This window comes from Budorcas taxicolor, chromosome 17, assembly GCF_023091745.1.
Source record: "Budorcas taxicolor isolate Tak-1 chromosome 17, Takin1.1, whole genome shotgun sequence".
NCBI classification, from domain to species: domain Eukaryota; kingdom Metazoa; phylum Chordata; class Mammalia; order Artiodactyla; family Bovidae; genus Budorcas; species Budorcas taxicolor.
Genome location: NC_068926.1, coordinates 49,461,702 through 49,477,682, shown reverse-complemented (window position 1 = coordinate 49,477,682; position 15,981 = coordinate 49,461,702). Strand labels below are relative to the sequence as shown.

Sequence of the window (15,981 nt, the reverse complement as noted above, 5' to 3'; positions counted from 1 at the left end):
AGTGGACAGTAAACACAGCAGTGGCCTGGCCCTTTGCCTGGTGAGGCCAAGATGGGTAGGCAGCTCCTGGGCAGGTGGCCTGAGGACCAGGGAGGACATTTGTGCTCTTTTCCAGTTCCAGGAGGGACCTGATCCCTCCTTCTCTCTGCTTGCCTCCAGGAGTCCGGGAGGTTTTTATGTTTACTCCTTTCTGCCCTCAGATCCTCTTTTTTTGAACATTAGTACTTTAAAAATAATTGTTAGTTATTAACTTTATTTTTGGCTGTGCTGAGTCTTCATTGCTGCTTGGGCTTTCCTCTAGTTGTGGCAAATGGGAGCTACTCTCTAGTTGCGGTGCACGGGCTTCTCATTGAAGTGATTTCTCTCGTTGTAGAGCCCGGGCTCTGGGGTGTGCAGGCTTACGTAGCTGCGGTTCCCAGGATCTGGAACACAGGCTCCGTAGCTATGGTGCATGGGCTTAGCTGCTCCACAGCATGTGGCATCTTCCCGGGTCAGGGGTCAAAGCCGTGTCTCCTACATTGGCAGGTAGTTTCTTTATCACTGAGCCACCAGGGAAGACCTGGAACCTGTTTTTGTTTTTAAAATCAGTTTGTGTAACATTCAAAATCTATCCCCCATCATCCATCCTCTATCCGACCCCCTGGCCTTTTTGCTTCTTCTTTAGTCCTGTGCCCCTATTTTAATCTTGCCATCAAATACTCCATTCCTTTCTATTTTATGTTGCTAGTGATGCATTTCAAGCAGTCTTGGAACTGTGGTTATACGTCAGTAGATACCCTGCACAGACAGCCGTACAGCAGAGTACAGAATGTGAAGTCAGATGACATAGATTCACATCCAGGTTCTACTACACTTTCTATGGCCTTGGGCTAGTTGTCTCATCTGTTCAAGGCTTGGTTTCTTTCTTATAGTTAATTTGGATGTTATATTGAACTATAGTTGATTTACAATACTGTGTTAGTTTCAGGTGTTCAGCTAAGTAATTCAGAAACACATATACATCTATCCGTTCTTTTTCAGGCTCTTTTCCCATATAGGTTATTACAGAACATTGAGTAGAGTTTCCTGTGCTACAGAGTAAGTTCCCTAGCTACTAATCTTCAAGTTGCAAGCTTTCTAAGATGTGAACGTGCGTTCACATATTAGGTCATGTAAGTTAGTTCATGTGTCTGATGTGTATCGTCACGTGTGTGTCCTCTACAATGGCCATGCTGTTGTGTGCTTTACTATATACTAATACTGCATAGAACACAGTCTACAGTATCTTCATCTCAAGCCCAGAATGCCATCTACGATAAGAAAAAAAAAGAGCCACTACCCCCCATCACTAGATTGTTTTTTCAAGAGGGTACTGTGCTCAGTTGTGTCTGACTTTTTGTGACCCCGACTCCTCTGTCCATGAGGATTCTCCAAGAAAAATACTGTAGTGAGTTGCCGTGCCCTCCTCCAGGGGATCTTCCCAGCCCAGGGATCGAACCCAGGCCTCTTGCATTACAGGCGGATTCTTTACCATCTGAGCCAAGAGGGTAGATAGAATGGAATCCAGCAAGGATCCAGAACCTGCGCCATCAACATCAGGCATGAGTGACACTGCAGTTGCCCTCCATCTCCTATTGCTGACAGTCCTTCAGCTCTGCCATCTCTCACCTCCTCTCCCTCCTCCAGTCAGTCACTCTTCTTGCCTGTTCACAGAGTGCCAGCCCCTGTTCACCAGCTATTGTACTGCACTACCGTACAGTACCACACTCTGGCCCTCTACTGTAAGATTAGAAATGCTTTCTTTATTTTTTATGTTTGCTTTTTGTGTATTATTTACATGAGAAGTATTATAAACCTATTATAGTACAGTACTATATAGCCAGCTGTGTTAGTGGGGTACCTAGTCTAACTTTGTTGGACTTATGGACAAATTGGACTTATGAACATGCTCTCATAGCATAACTTATTCAAATGTAGAGGGGACTTACTGTACAATTTGTCCTTGCCTTGGTTTCTTAATCTTTTCAAAATGCTCATTCTATGCAATGAAAGTGTCATTTGGTTTGCTCTAGGGCCAATAAGAGATTTTCCAGTGTTTCCAAGTTTTTTCAGATCATCTTTTAACCAGAAAGGTGAGAATGGACAACTGAATTTACGGAATGATTCCCAGGCACCCAGTTCTTTTAAGTGATGGATATAGCAATCGTTTAGGATATAAGTGATTTTATCTCCATTTCACTTGGAAGAAAAGCTATGACAAACCTAGAAAGTGTTAAAAAGCAGAAGCATTACTTAAAGGTCTGTATAGTCAAGGCTATGGTTTTTCCAGTAGTTATGTATGGATGTGAGAGTTGGACCGTAAAGAAGGCTGAGCACTGAAGTATTGATGCTTTCAAACTCTGGTGTTGGAGAAGACTCTTGAAAGTTCCTTGAACAGCAAGAAGATCAAAGCAGTCAATCCTAAAGGAAATCAGTCCTGAATATGCATTGGAAGGACTGATGCCAAAGCTCCAATATTTTGGCCACTTGATACAAAGAGCCGACTCATTGGAAAAGACTCTGATGCTGGGAAAGAGATTGAAAGCAAAAGGAGAAGGAGGCAGCAGAGAATGAGATAGTTAGACAGCATCACCGGCTCAACGGATGTGAGTTTGAGCAAGCTCCAGGAGATGGTGAAGGACAGGGAAGCCTGGTGTGCTGCAGTCCATGGGGTCACAAAGAGCTGGACATGATAAACAAAAGTCTCCATTTCACAGTAAGACTGAAGCTCTGAAAGCTTCCGTGCCAAGATCATTCATGTAATAAACAAGTAAAGTGGGGTTTGAGTCCCATTCGTCCCACTCCAGTGTCTGTGCCTTGTCACCTATGATGATAATGAAATTCTTAGCTTTTTAATTCATTTATTGATTTATTTTTGACCATTCTGGGTGTTAGTTGCTGCATGAGGGCTTCTCATTGCAGGGGTGTCTCTCGTTGTGGAGCAAGGGCTCTAGGCATATAGGGCTTCAGTAGTTTTGGTGCGTAGGCTCAGTAGTGGTGGCCCACGGGCTTAGTTGGTCTGAGGCATGCAAGATCTTTCTGGACCAGGGATCAAACCTGTGTCCCGTGCATTGGCAGGTGGATTCTTTAGCACTGGACCACTAGGCAAGCCCACCACCCATGATGATGAACATTAAGGAAACACCAAATGAACTTCATAGATGTTTTAATTGGCTGCTGTGTTGGTGGGAGAACCCCCTGAATCATGACTGAACCTCCTTTTCTTAAAGGATGCTGAAGGGTTAAAGTGAGCATACTAAGATCAGTCAGAGGCTTTGACTCTCTGGGGAAGTGTCTGGAAGCAAACACTTCTGCATGAAGCCAGACGGATGTTAAACATCTCATTTCACCGTGTGCTGAAGATAAAGTGAACAGCAAAACAAAAAATACAAAGCAAAATGAAATGGGAACCATTTAGAGGGGGGATTTCTCTGTAAAGAAGGCATCCCTTGAGGGTGAATCAATACAGGCTACTCATCTCCTGCATTGTACACGGGTTCATTAAAAAATCAGTGGCCTCACCAATCAATAAAGCTTCGGGGACCCAGGCCTGTCTGACAACCCAGAGGGTGCAAATTGCACAAAAGTAGATGGCTACTCTCCAGGAAGAAGGAGTTTTCTCAAGTCAAATCAATAGACCCACATCTCCAGGCTGCATAAGCCAGGGAACATTAATGGAGTTGTTTCCAAAAACCAAGGCTAATAAGCTCTGCTGTTATTCGATTTAACTTCAAAGATCCTGGTGTAGCCTTACCTGAGGAGAGCAAAATTAAGTAGGGAAGAAAAGCGTTTTTCACCTACATCCCAGGGAAGGCCAACAGAAATCAATGACTTTCACATAGACACACCACCTTTGTAGAATGCATGTTTCAGGGATCGACTTGCAGATGTAAACTGAAAGCTTTGCCTCAGGGTGGAGTGTAGCCTACAGCTTCCAGACATGGTCTTCCTAAGCCCTAGGTAAATATACCAGCTAGAATCCTTGCTATAAGTCTTGCTGCTGCTGCTGCTGCTGCTACTACTAAGTTGCTTCAGTCATGTCCATCTATTTGCAACCCTATGGACCATAACCCACCAGGCTTCTCTGTCCATGGGGATTCTCAAGACAATAATACAGGAGGGGGTTGCCATGCCCTCCTCCTGGGGATCTTCCCAATCCAGGGACTGAACCCACATCTCTTACGTCTCCTGCTTTGGCAGGCAGGTTGTTTACCACTGGTGCCATCTGGGAAGCCCTCTAAGCCTTGAGATCTTAATTCAGGATTTCTCAGCCCTGCCATTTGCAGTCTGACAATCATTTATTGTAAGGGTTTATCCTATCCATTGTACAGTGGGGTGTTTTTTTTTTTGGCTGCACTGGGTATTAGTTGTGGCACACACAATCTTTAGTTGCAGCATTTGGGATCTAGTTCCCTGACCAGGGATCGAACCTGAGTCCCCTGCATTGGGAGCACAGAGTCTTAGCCACTGGACCACCAGGGAAGTCCCTGTGCAGTGTTTCTCAGCATCTTTAGCCTCTTCCCCACTAGACGCCAATGGCAACCCCTCGCCTGAGTTGTAACAAGCAAAACATGCCTCCAGATCTTGCTAAATGTCCCCTGGAAAGTCCTTTACCCTCAGGTGAAATTGTTCCTGGTTAAGAACTGAATTTTACTTGTAGAAAAAAATTGTGGAAAAAAAGATAATATCTTGAACCTTATAAACTAATAATTAGGAGGTTAGGGCCTTTGGGATGATAGGAACCAGAGAGGAAACTCTGATTAGATACTTTCTTTTTTAAAATAATTATTTATTTGGCCATGCCAGGTCTTGGTTGCAGCACTCAGGATCTTCAAACTTCATTGCAGCATGTGGGATCTTTATTTAGTTGCGGCATGTGGGATCTAGTTTCCTGACCAGGGATTGAACCCAGGCCTTCTGCACTGAGAGTGTGGAGTCTTAGATGCTGGGCCACCAGGAAAGTCCCTGGATACTTTATTTTGTTTCTTGTTCCTATGTACCAGTTTTATTTCTCCAGATAAGCTTCTTCACAAAATAGAGACCATGACCATGAGTAGACTGAAGCTCGTATCTGTGCAACTCTGTAATAAGGAAGAAAAAGAATCTTTTGCAACCAAGTTCAATCCAAAAGCACCAGGAAGGATTCTATTCCAGCTTAAGTAACAAATCTGCAAGTCACTCTGGAGCTGTCTGTGTTCGGGGGGAGTTGACAGACTCCAGCTGGCTCATATCTTCTGTTGGGCAGAGGTTTCCTGCTAAGGAGAAGAAAAGAAACTTATTCATTCATCCATCCACCCATCCATCAATCATGTACTTTGTACTATTCACTGTCTTGAGTGTTGAGGATATAAAGATAAATAGCTCACCTGTGTCCTGCCTCAGAAAGGTTTTCAGTGCAGTTTATTAGATTTGCAGCTAAACTGGGATAATATCCTACGTCATTTCAGCAGATGGTGATAAGAAACTCTATTTTAGTGATTTGGGAAATGATTGAAAAGGGTCTGGAAGTAGATATGGGACTTATGAGGGAGCAGACAGAATTTGATTAGGAAGACAATGAGAAATAAGGCATTCTCACAGTTGAAAAAGCCTTGGCCATTTTCTTCCCCACAATTTTAAACTTTATTTTGTATTGGGGTATAGCTGATTAACAATGTTGTGATAATTTCAGGTGAACAGTGAAGCCATTTGTATGCATGGATCCATTCTCCCTCAAACCCCTCTTCTCTCCAGTCTGCCACATAACATTGAGCAGAGTTCCCTGTGCTATACAGTAGGTCCTTTTTGGTTATTGCTTTGGCCAGTTTTTAAATAAAATTCCCCAAATGCTTGGGAAAATAGAAGAGGTAGCAATTGTCTCAAAGCTCACCTTGTAGGGGAAGTGTCAGTGATGATACTGGTGGATAAGTGTCACCCCAGAATCCTGCTTATGCCCCTCCCTCGGATAAATACTGATAACTGTTATCTCAGTGTCAGGAGGAAGCAGCAAAGAGGAAACAACAAAAACTTTGAGAACCACCGAGATCCAAGCTGGCAGAGTATTTGATATCCAGTGAACCTTGAGCCTCATTATAGTCTTGGTATGGTACACCAGGGCTTTCCTGGTGGCTCAGATTTAAGGATCTGCCTGCAATGTGGGTTCGACCTGGGTTCGATCCCTGGGTCAGGAAGATCCCCTGGAAAAGGGAATGGCAACCTACTCCAATATTCTTGCCTGGAGAATTCCAAGGACAGAAGAGCCTGGAAGGCTACAATCCATGGGGTCGCAAAGAGCTGGACAGGACTGAGCAGCTAACACTTTCACAGTACATTAGCTGAATGACATAACCAACCGGCACCGTGACAGTTGACAGTTACCATGACAACAACCAGAAAAGCCCAAACAAGTGCTGAAAAGGACAGTGGCATCCATTCTGGGTCCAAACCATGCCCTTGTTCTTGTATTACTCATGAATATTCCTGTCACCCTTGCAAATCCCTCCATTTTACCTCAGCCTTCCTGTATATGTGATGTCTTCACTCAAATTGGGTTGAGAAGTTATTTGCAAGCTAGTTTCCTGCTTCTCCATTCTTTAGCCATTGAATAAATCTTGTGCTGTTCCAGTCTCAGCATTGGTTTCATTATTTTGAATCTGATTGGAAAAAGAACCTCTCTGGCTGAGACGGGGTCTTGACTCAGGCTAGGACTCCGGCGCAAGTCTGGTCAACCAGTTCAGTAACAGAATTATGAAGATCGTGTAAGCCGAGCAAATGAGTTTGGGGTTTATTCTAGTCAGAGAAGGGTCACTGGACAATGGCCACTGGGTGAGAATTCTTTTAAATTATCTTTGAACATAATGAAATTGACAACAATACAAGCGGTCCATAGGATAGAGGAAAAGTTATTTCTAAAGTTCACTTCCAAAGATCCAAACAATATACTGAAATCCTTGTTTCCTTTATAGCATTAACCATGGGCTGGACTTTTTCTTTCACTTGTTATTTGCTTGGTTCTGTCTTTTGTCCACAATAGAACATGATCCCCGTGGGTTCTCACAAGTCTCCGGAGTTGGCTTCTGTATCTACATCCAGCACAGCATCTGGTATCTACAGGGTGTTCAGTAAATATTCCCTGAGTTTGTCCATTCATCCATCTATTATTCATTTATTCAATCATTATTCAGTCATGCATATACCCAGTCATCTGTTCAGTGCAGCACTTAATGAATGCCTGTCCCAGCTGGTTTATCAAAAAAGAGCATTCTTTGTTGATATGTAGGTATTTGGAAGGAAATAATGTCCAGATTGAATAAACAAAAACCTATAGATGTTTGCATTGTTGTTTCTGTGTCACTGTTTAGATTGTGCAAGTGGTACTTTATACATAGGGCATCTTCTCTAATGGAGAATTTTTCTTTTTGATGAACAACCCAAAGCAAGATCTTTCTCAAGTGTATGCTGGTGGATGGGTAGAGAAGCCTGGAATGTAACAGTTCATAGCTTGTATGGAGAGTTTGTTCTCAAAATCATGACTGTCGAGGACAGAGGTATTGAAATACCCATGCTGGTGGGAATGTATAATGAAGCAACTGCTTTAGAAAACAGCTTGGCAGTTTCTCAAAATATTAAACATGGAGTTCTCATAGATCCAGAATTCTCACTCCTAGGTATATGCCCAAGAGAAATAAAAATACATGTCTACGTGAAAACTTGTACATGAATCTTCATAGGAACATTACTTGTAATATCAGAACACCCTCAAACATCCATTCTCTGGTAATTGGATAAACACATGTGGGCTATCCTTACAATGGAACATTATTTAGCCATTAAAAGGAATGACACGCTGGTTACCACATGGATGAGACTGGAAAGCATGCTGAGTGCAAGAAGTCAGTCATGAAAAGCCATACATTGTATAACTGTGTTCACGTGAAAGGTCTGGAACAGGAAAGTCCATGGAAACAAACTAGACTTGGGGTTGCCAAAAGCTGTTAGGCAGGGAGTAAGGGATGAGACTATGGTTTTTCCAGTGGTCATGTATGGATGTGAGTTGGACTGTGAAGAAAGCTGAGCGCCAAAGAATTGATGCTTTTGAATTGTGGTGTTGGAGAAGACTCTTGAGAGTCCCTTGGACTGCAAGGAGATCCAACCAGTCCATTCTGAAGGAGGTCAGCCCTGGGATTTCTTTGGAAGGAATGATGCTGAAGCTGAAACTCCAGTACTTTGGCTACCTCATGTGAAGAGTTGACTCATTGGAAAAGACTCTGATGCTGGGAGGGATTGGGGGCAGGAGGAGAAGGGGACGACAGAGGATGAGATGGCTGGATGGTATTGCCGACTTGATGGACGTGAGTCTGAGTGAACTCCGGGAGTTGGTGATGGACAGGGAGGCCTGGCGTGCTGCGATTCATGGGGTCACAAAGAGTTGGACACGACTGAGCGACTGAACTGAACTGAACTGAACTGAAGGGATGAGGAGTGACTGCTAATGAGAAGGAGATTTCCTTTGGGGATGATGAAAAAATCCTAAAATTAATAGTAGGGTTACAATACCACATACCTGTGTATCTAAATAAAACGCTAACTTATACAGTTTAAAAGCTGAGTTTTATGATATGATCTCTGGATTTTTATCTTAAAAAAAAAAATTAGGGCTTCCCTGGTGGCTTAGTGGTAAAGGATCTGCCTGCCAATGCAGGGAACATGGGTTCCATCCCTGATCCAGGAAGATCCCACGTGCCTCGGAGCAACTGATCTTGTGTGCCACAACTATTGAGCCTGTGCGCGAGACCCTGGGAGCTGTAACGACTGAACACATGTGCCGCAACTCCTGAAGCCCTGTGTGTTCTAGAGCCCACCTCTGCAACAGAAGCCACCTCAATGAGAAGCCTGCTCACCACATCTGGAGAGCAGACCCGGCTCACCAGGACTGAGGAGCCTCAGGGAATTCAGAATGGAGACCAGCAGGATACTGGCCCCAGACAGCTGAGGAGAATATCAAAGGAATGAATTCAGTGAGCCTAGACTCTTGCATCTTCCCAGAGCTGACTTCCTTAACTTGGGATATCTGATTTTCCTTTAATTAGCAACAGTCTTTTGACGTTCAGACTACCTGCCCTTTGTGGCAAAAGTTCTATATAACTTGGCTCCTCCCCTCACCTCCTCGGAGTAGTTCTCTCAGGGTTATTTGAGATGCTTCCCGGGCTTGAAGTCCTAAAAAAATTCCTGCCGAATAAAACATAACTCTCCCCTTTTCGGTTGAGAATATTTTTTAAGTCCAGACACATCATGAAATACCATTCTTGTCCAGGAGCACTGAGAATTTATGGGTAAATTAGCTTTTTGTAATTTGAATTATATTCTGGCCATACAAGATGAGATGGTGATAAGTTTGTTCTGTTTTACTACTGTAAGCTGAGGTTTTCCATGAAGCAATAAATTGGTATCATTTCACCATGGCAGTAGGGGTGGAGGACAGGGTAGGGGTTAAGAGTTATTTCTATTGGTGAGCTCACTGCATGCACACAGAATTTCTCGGACAGCTCAGCAAAGGTCCCTTAGAGGCAAGAATTTGATTTCTCTGTATACATGGTGGGAAGAACACAAACTCCATCTGTGGTAAGATTATAATGCTAAAGGCATTGGTTGTGCACCAAGAACTTCCCTTTGAAAATACTAGGGCTTGGCTGGACTCTGAATTTGTGAATCTTCTGAGAAATACCCCCAAGATTTGGAGTTTGTCAGCGGCCACCCCGTCTGTGTCTGCCGGGTCCTGCCAGCTTGGGTCTTTCTTAGTCCCTCTTTTCGACTCTCTGTTTGTGGAATAGGTGGTTGAGCGGTCACATTTTTTAAAATTAATTTATTTACATTTGTATTCACTTATTTCCCTTTCCCTGGAATCATAGGAGCAAACTGTCCATTACTGATGAAAAAAATAAGCACCCTAAAAGCTGAGAATACTGTTTTATTCAGTGGACTTTCTGAGGACTTCAAGTCTTTGTGGCTGCTTCTGAAGTAGCTCTTAGGGACTGCTGTTAAGAAGTAAGAGAGGAGCCAGGATGTACAGTAAGATCCGCTACATGCAAAGTTCGAGTTGTGAACTTTCAAAGACAAGGACGGGCTCTTTCACGTCCAGTCATGTCAGTTAGTTCGTGTCTGGCATGCATCGCCCCGTGCGTGCATCCTGTCCATGTGCCTGTGCTTCCATGTGCTTTACTGAGCGGCGCTGTATCGGATACAGCAGTGCATATCTTTATTTCAAGCCCAGCATGTCCAGAAGCAAGCATAAATGCAGCTGATTCATGCTGATGGCAAAAACCATCACAGTGTTGCAAAGCAATTATCCTCCAATTAAAATAAATACATTAAAAAAACCCAACAGTGCGGTAGCTGGTACTGTATTTTCAAAATCCTGTACTGCAAGATTAAAAATGCTTCCTTTATTGTTTTCCATTTGCTTGTTTTTCATGTCTTATTTGTGCAAAAAATATTATAAACCTATTACAGTGCAGTACTCTCTAGCTGATCGTGTTAGTTGGGTACGTAGGCTAACTTGTTCATATGTATGGGACTTACAGTATAGGAGTTTTTGCAACAAAAGTCAGGTAGATAGTCAGATTATTAAAAGATTACTGTTAATTAAAGGAAAAAACAAATAAGTTAATGAATGTAGTGCTTTTCTTTGAATGAGAAGATTCGAGAAACTGGTCTCATTGAAATCATTCCTAGGATATGCACCTTAGCTATCTGGGGCCGGTATCCTGTTTTCTCCACCCTGAATCCCCTCAGGATACACAGGTCAGGGTGACCTCAGTGGCTGATGGCTTGATGGCTGCTACATCTTTGTCTACTGATAGGGCAGCTGACGTTCTTTGCCTACATACCTTAGATTCACAATGCATGATACACGATTTTCTCATATTCACAAATGTTTTCTTTTTTCCTAATACGAACTTTACTAAGTAGCTTTAATAGGAGTTAGAACAATTCTATAGACATTCCTTTCTTATTTCCCACCTTGAAAATCTGTTGATCCTGCCAAAATACCTTTAAAAAAGAAAGAAAGAAAAAAATGTGACTAATTCTTGTGCAAACCCTGAACCCTTAAGCTTGTGATTCCAGCCTCCGTACCAATGGAACCTCATTCAGAGTGCTTCTCTCCACCAGGTTCAGTGTCTGCCATCAGAGCTGGTACAGGAGGCTGAGCAGCACCATATGCTGGGCCCTCACCAGATAAACAGCTCTTCATCCCTCCTGGGCTGCTGTTTGAATCATATGAAGTGCTTGGATCTTTTCCTATGCTAACAAGTGTTGGTGCTACTGAACTCAGGTCCAGCTGCTTGCTACTCAAAAATCAATAATCCAGAGAGGCGAATGTTAGCAGAAAGGAAAATTGGTTTTAATTGGTTTTAGAGTGCTGGCCATCTAGGGAGAGAGTGGACTCTATCCCCCAAAAACCATCTTCAAAGATTCTGCTCTGAAAGTTTTTAAAGGGAAATACGGAAGTAATCTCAGTTAATTACTGAAATTGGGGGGCCAGAGTCATCCCCCACTCCGTGCAGGTTTGTTGACTTTTGGTGAATTTTTTTCCCAATGCTCTCTTGTTCATGTAGTTAGTTTGTGAGATTACTGGAGGGAAAGCTGGGGAACAGATCTGTTAATTACTTACTCTTTTTTGGGGGGTGCTGGGTAAGAGGTGGATTTATTTAGACACAGACCAAATATGGGCCATTTCAGAAGGGTAGAGGCCCAGAAATACGCCACAGTTAGTTTTTCATTGTTGTTGTTTTCTTGAAGATGGTGCTTTTGTTTTTGTCTTTTATATTTATCGATTTATTTGGTTGTGCCAAGTCTTAAGTTGCAGCATGTGGGAATCTTTAGTTGTGGCACAATCTTTAGTTGTGGCATGAGAACTCTTAGTTGTAGAATGTGGAATCTAGTCCCCCAAGCCAGGAATAGAACCCTAGTCATCAGCATTAGGATTAGCCACCAGGCCACCAGGGAAGTTTCTGGTGTGGTTAGTTTTTACAGACTGGGTAATTTCATAGGCTGATGAGTGGGAGGGTTATTCCAACTATTTTGGGGAAGGAGTGGGGATTTCCAGGAATTGGGCCTCTGTCCACTTTTTTGCCTTTTATGGCTGGCCTCATGGCACTGGTAGGTACGTCTTTTAGCTGCCAGTGTGTTACATTGAGCACATAACGAGGCTCAAGGTCTCAGTCAGTTCAGTCTCAGTTGTGCCTGACTCTTTGCGACCCCATGGACTACAGCACGCCAGGCTTCCCTGTCCATCACCAACTCCTAGAGCTTGCTCGAACTCATGTCCATCGAGTTGTTGATGCCACCAAACCATCTCACCCTCTTTCGTCCCCTTCTCCTCCCACCTCCAATCTTTCCCAGCATCAGTTTCTTTTCCAATGAGTCAGTTCTGTGCATCAGGTGGCCAAAGTATTGGAGTTTAAGCTTCAGCATCAGTCTTTCCAATGAATATTCAGGACTGATCTCCTTTAGGATGGACAGGTTGGATCTCCTTGCTGTCCAAGGGACTCTCAAGAGTCTTCTCCAACACCACAGTTCAAAAGCATCAATTCTTTGGCACTCAGCTTTCTTTATGGTCCATTAGATTCAGTGCTTTTTAAAAGAAGGTGTTTTTAAAGCTGTGATTCTGTTTTATTTTTTAATTTTTGTCTACACCACGGAGCATGTCATATCTTAGTTCTCTGAGCAGGGATTGAACCTGCACCCCTTGAATTAGAAACTCAGAGTCTAAACCACTGGACCACCAAGGATATTGCTCAGTTGCTTTTCTATAAACAAGAGGCAGGGGACTTGATGGGGGGGTGGTGCTTTATACTGAGGGAGTTGGGGAGGGATCTGCTAATTTCCATGGGTGGCACTTAAAAAGTTCTCCAGGTCTAGGGGTGAAATACTAAAATAAAAACATTCTACAAATAAAGTAAGTGCATGCTAAACTTTGCATGGAGTCATTGTCTGGGACCTAGGATGCTCTGAAATGTGGATAAGAGATAATTTTTGGAAGATACCTGTTTTAGACAGAGTAAAGCCTTATTGAAAGTGTTTTGGGTAGACTTTTTTCTTTAGGGGAAAACAACTAAAAAAGTCTTGGTTTTCCCCTGGGAGTAGCCCATCAAACAGAATCTAAAAACATTCCCTGCTGTCTAATGGAGGTTTTGGAGGTTGGAGAAGGGTGTCAGGGAGCCCTGCTGTGAAGACGTTCTGTCTGCCCCAAATTAAGGTGAGCAGCTGACCCTTGTTAGAGATCTGAGATGAAAGCCAGTGTCTGCGTACATCTCCCAGGCCCCCATGGGAGATTTGGGGAAATATGATGAAAAATAGTATCTCTGCCAACTCAAAAAACCTCTCCCAAAAACAGAAGAAGGGAAAATTTATTATCACGTATTAACCCAGAATGCCTGCACATCACAGGCACATTGCTAATATCTTGCAAAGACAGAAAGCCATTTCACCATTATATAGAGCTAAGCAGATACCACCCCTCTTGTATATGTTTTCAAGATAAACAATAACCAGTTCAGTAAGTAAAAGGATTCAACAGCACAATTTATCAGAAGGACTTCATCCTAAACTCTCCTGTTAATTAGGGTCCTCGCTTGTACTTGCAAATTACTTTTTTCTAAGGAGAAAGAAATTTCTCACAGCACGGGGAGCTCAGCTCGGTGCTCTGTGATGACCTAGAGAAGTAGGAGGGGAGGTGGGAGGGAAATTCAAGAGGGAGGAGATATATGTATACTTATAGTTGATTCACATTGTTGCACAGCAGATACTAACAACATTGTAAACAATTCTACTCCAATAAAAAATTTTTTTTAAGAAAAATAAAGTTTTCATGTTTTTAAGATGGAAGGTGGGTTTACAACCTGGAGGCAGGTGTCAGTGGAAGTTATAATCCCCCTCCCACAGAAATTGGGAGATAGAGGTGTGATCCTGCTATTAACACTGAAAAAAAGAAGACATTCCTGAGTTGTAGACAAATGCTTATTTAGTTTTGAAAAGATTCACATACACTTCAAAGGAGGCAGAGAAAGCAATTACAAGTTTTCCGGAGTCAATTCTGTAAGGAAAAGAGACTCTTATTGTACCAGGAAAAAGAATCGAAGTTAATTTTTCTTACTAGAAATATGTTTTCTCATAAGGAACCCCAATTAGTTTAACTAATTAGTATTTATTTTGTATACGTGTAGTTTTAGGAGAATGGGTGTGAGACCTGGGATATAGCTAGGCAGCAGGGAAGCCTAGAGGGCTCAAGCTTCCTTGGTTCAAGTCACTGCCAAAGCTGACAGTTCTGACTTCTCCTTGGGCATTTGTGCTAAGGTATTAACCTAAATTTATTAAGAACAGTGGTTTTTCATTCAGATACTATGTGTTCAAATCCTAGTTCTGTCTCTACAGTTCTGTACTCTGGACCAATTGAAATTTTTTTCTCTGCACCTCATTTGTGGCATTATAAGAATAAGAATACTTTGCAAAATTACTGTGAGGATAATGTGGCAATTGCTGATTGAAAAAAAAACCACAACCTAAAACTTGAGAATTATGTTTTATTCATCAGACTGAGGACTTAAACCTGAGACACAGCCTCTAAGATAGGTCTGAGGGACTGCTCTGAAGAGGTAATGGAGGAGCCATCATATATAGGAATTTTTGTTATTTAATTTAACTAAATTTATTTATTTTTAAATTGGAGTATAATTGCTTTACAATGTTGTGTTAGTTTCTACTGTGCAATGAAATGAATCAGTTATATGTATTTATTTTTTTAATATTTTCTGGGCTCCAAAATCACTGCAGATGCTGATTGCAGCCATGAAATTAAAAGACGCTTACTCTTTGGAAGGAAAGTTATGACCAACCTAGATAGCATATTCAAAAGCAGAGATATTACTTTGCCAACAAAGGTCCTTCTAGTCAAGGTTATGGTTTTTCCAGTAGTGATGTATGGATGTGAGAGTTGGACTGTGAAGAAAGCGAGTCCCTTGGACTGCAAGGAGATCCAACCGGTCCATTCTAAAGGAGATCAGTCTGGGTGTTCTTTGGAAGGAATGATGCTAAAGCTGAAACTCCAGTACTTTGGCCACCTCATGCGAAGAGTTGACTAATTGGAAAAGACTGATGCTGGGAGGGATTGGGGGCAGGAGGAGAAGGAGATGACAGAGGATGAGGTGGCTGGATGGCATCACTGACTCGATGGACGTGAGTTTGAGTGAACTCCAGGAGTTGGTGATGGACAGGCAGGCCTGGCGTGCTGCGATTCATGGGGTCGCAAAGAGTTGGACATGATTGAGCGACTGAACTGAACTGAACTGATACATATATTGCTTCTCTCTTGACTCTTCCCTCATCCCACCCTTGTAGGTCATCACAGAGCTCCCAGCGGAGCTCTCTGTGCTATACAGCAGCTTCCCGTCACCAAAAAATCTACAAACAGTAAATGCTACATATGATGTGGAGAAAAGGGAACCCTCTTGCACTGTTGCTGGGAATGTAAATTGATAACAGCCACTATGGAAAACAGTATGGAGATTCCTTAAAAAAAAAAATACTAAAAAAAACCACATAGTTTTTGTAGCAAAGACCAGGTAGTTGGAATGTCAAAAGGTTGTTGTTGTTGTTTAGCCACTCAACCATGTCTGACTCTTTTGTGACCCCATGTACTGTCGCCCCCCAGGCTCTTCTGTCCAAAGGATTTCCCAGGCAAGAATAGTGGAGTGGGTTGCAATTTCCTTCTCCAAGTGATCTTCCTGACCCAGGGATTAAATCTACATCTCCTGCATTTACCATTGAGCCACCTGGGAAGCAATTCTAGACTTGTCCAAATGCTGCAAAAACACCTCAATTCCCCGACTCTATACTTTTACATAGTAAGTCCTTTAAACTTTCAGACCCCGTCTCAGGGCAAAAGAGTCTCTTCCACGAGTTTTAAAACCGGCAACGAATGGTTGG

General features: G+C 42.7%; 1 non-coding gene across 1 annotated transcript; it reads right to left on the bottom strand.

Annotated features, from left to right (window-relative positions):
• Positions 1-4,427: 4,427 nt before the first annotated feature.
• TRNAG-CCC (transfer RNA glycine (anticodon CCC)) lies at positions 4,428-4,500 on the bottom strand. The gene has a single exon. It is a non-coding gene; the product is annotated as a tRNA-Gly (tRNA).
• Between the last annotated feature and the right edge of the window lie 11,481 nt (positions 4,501-15,981).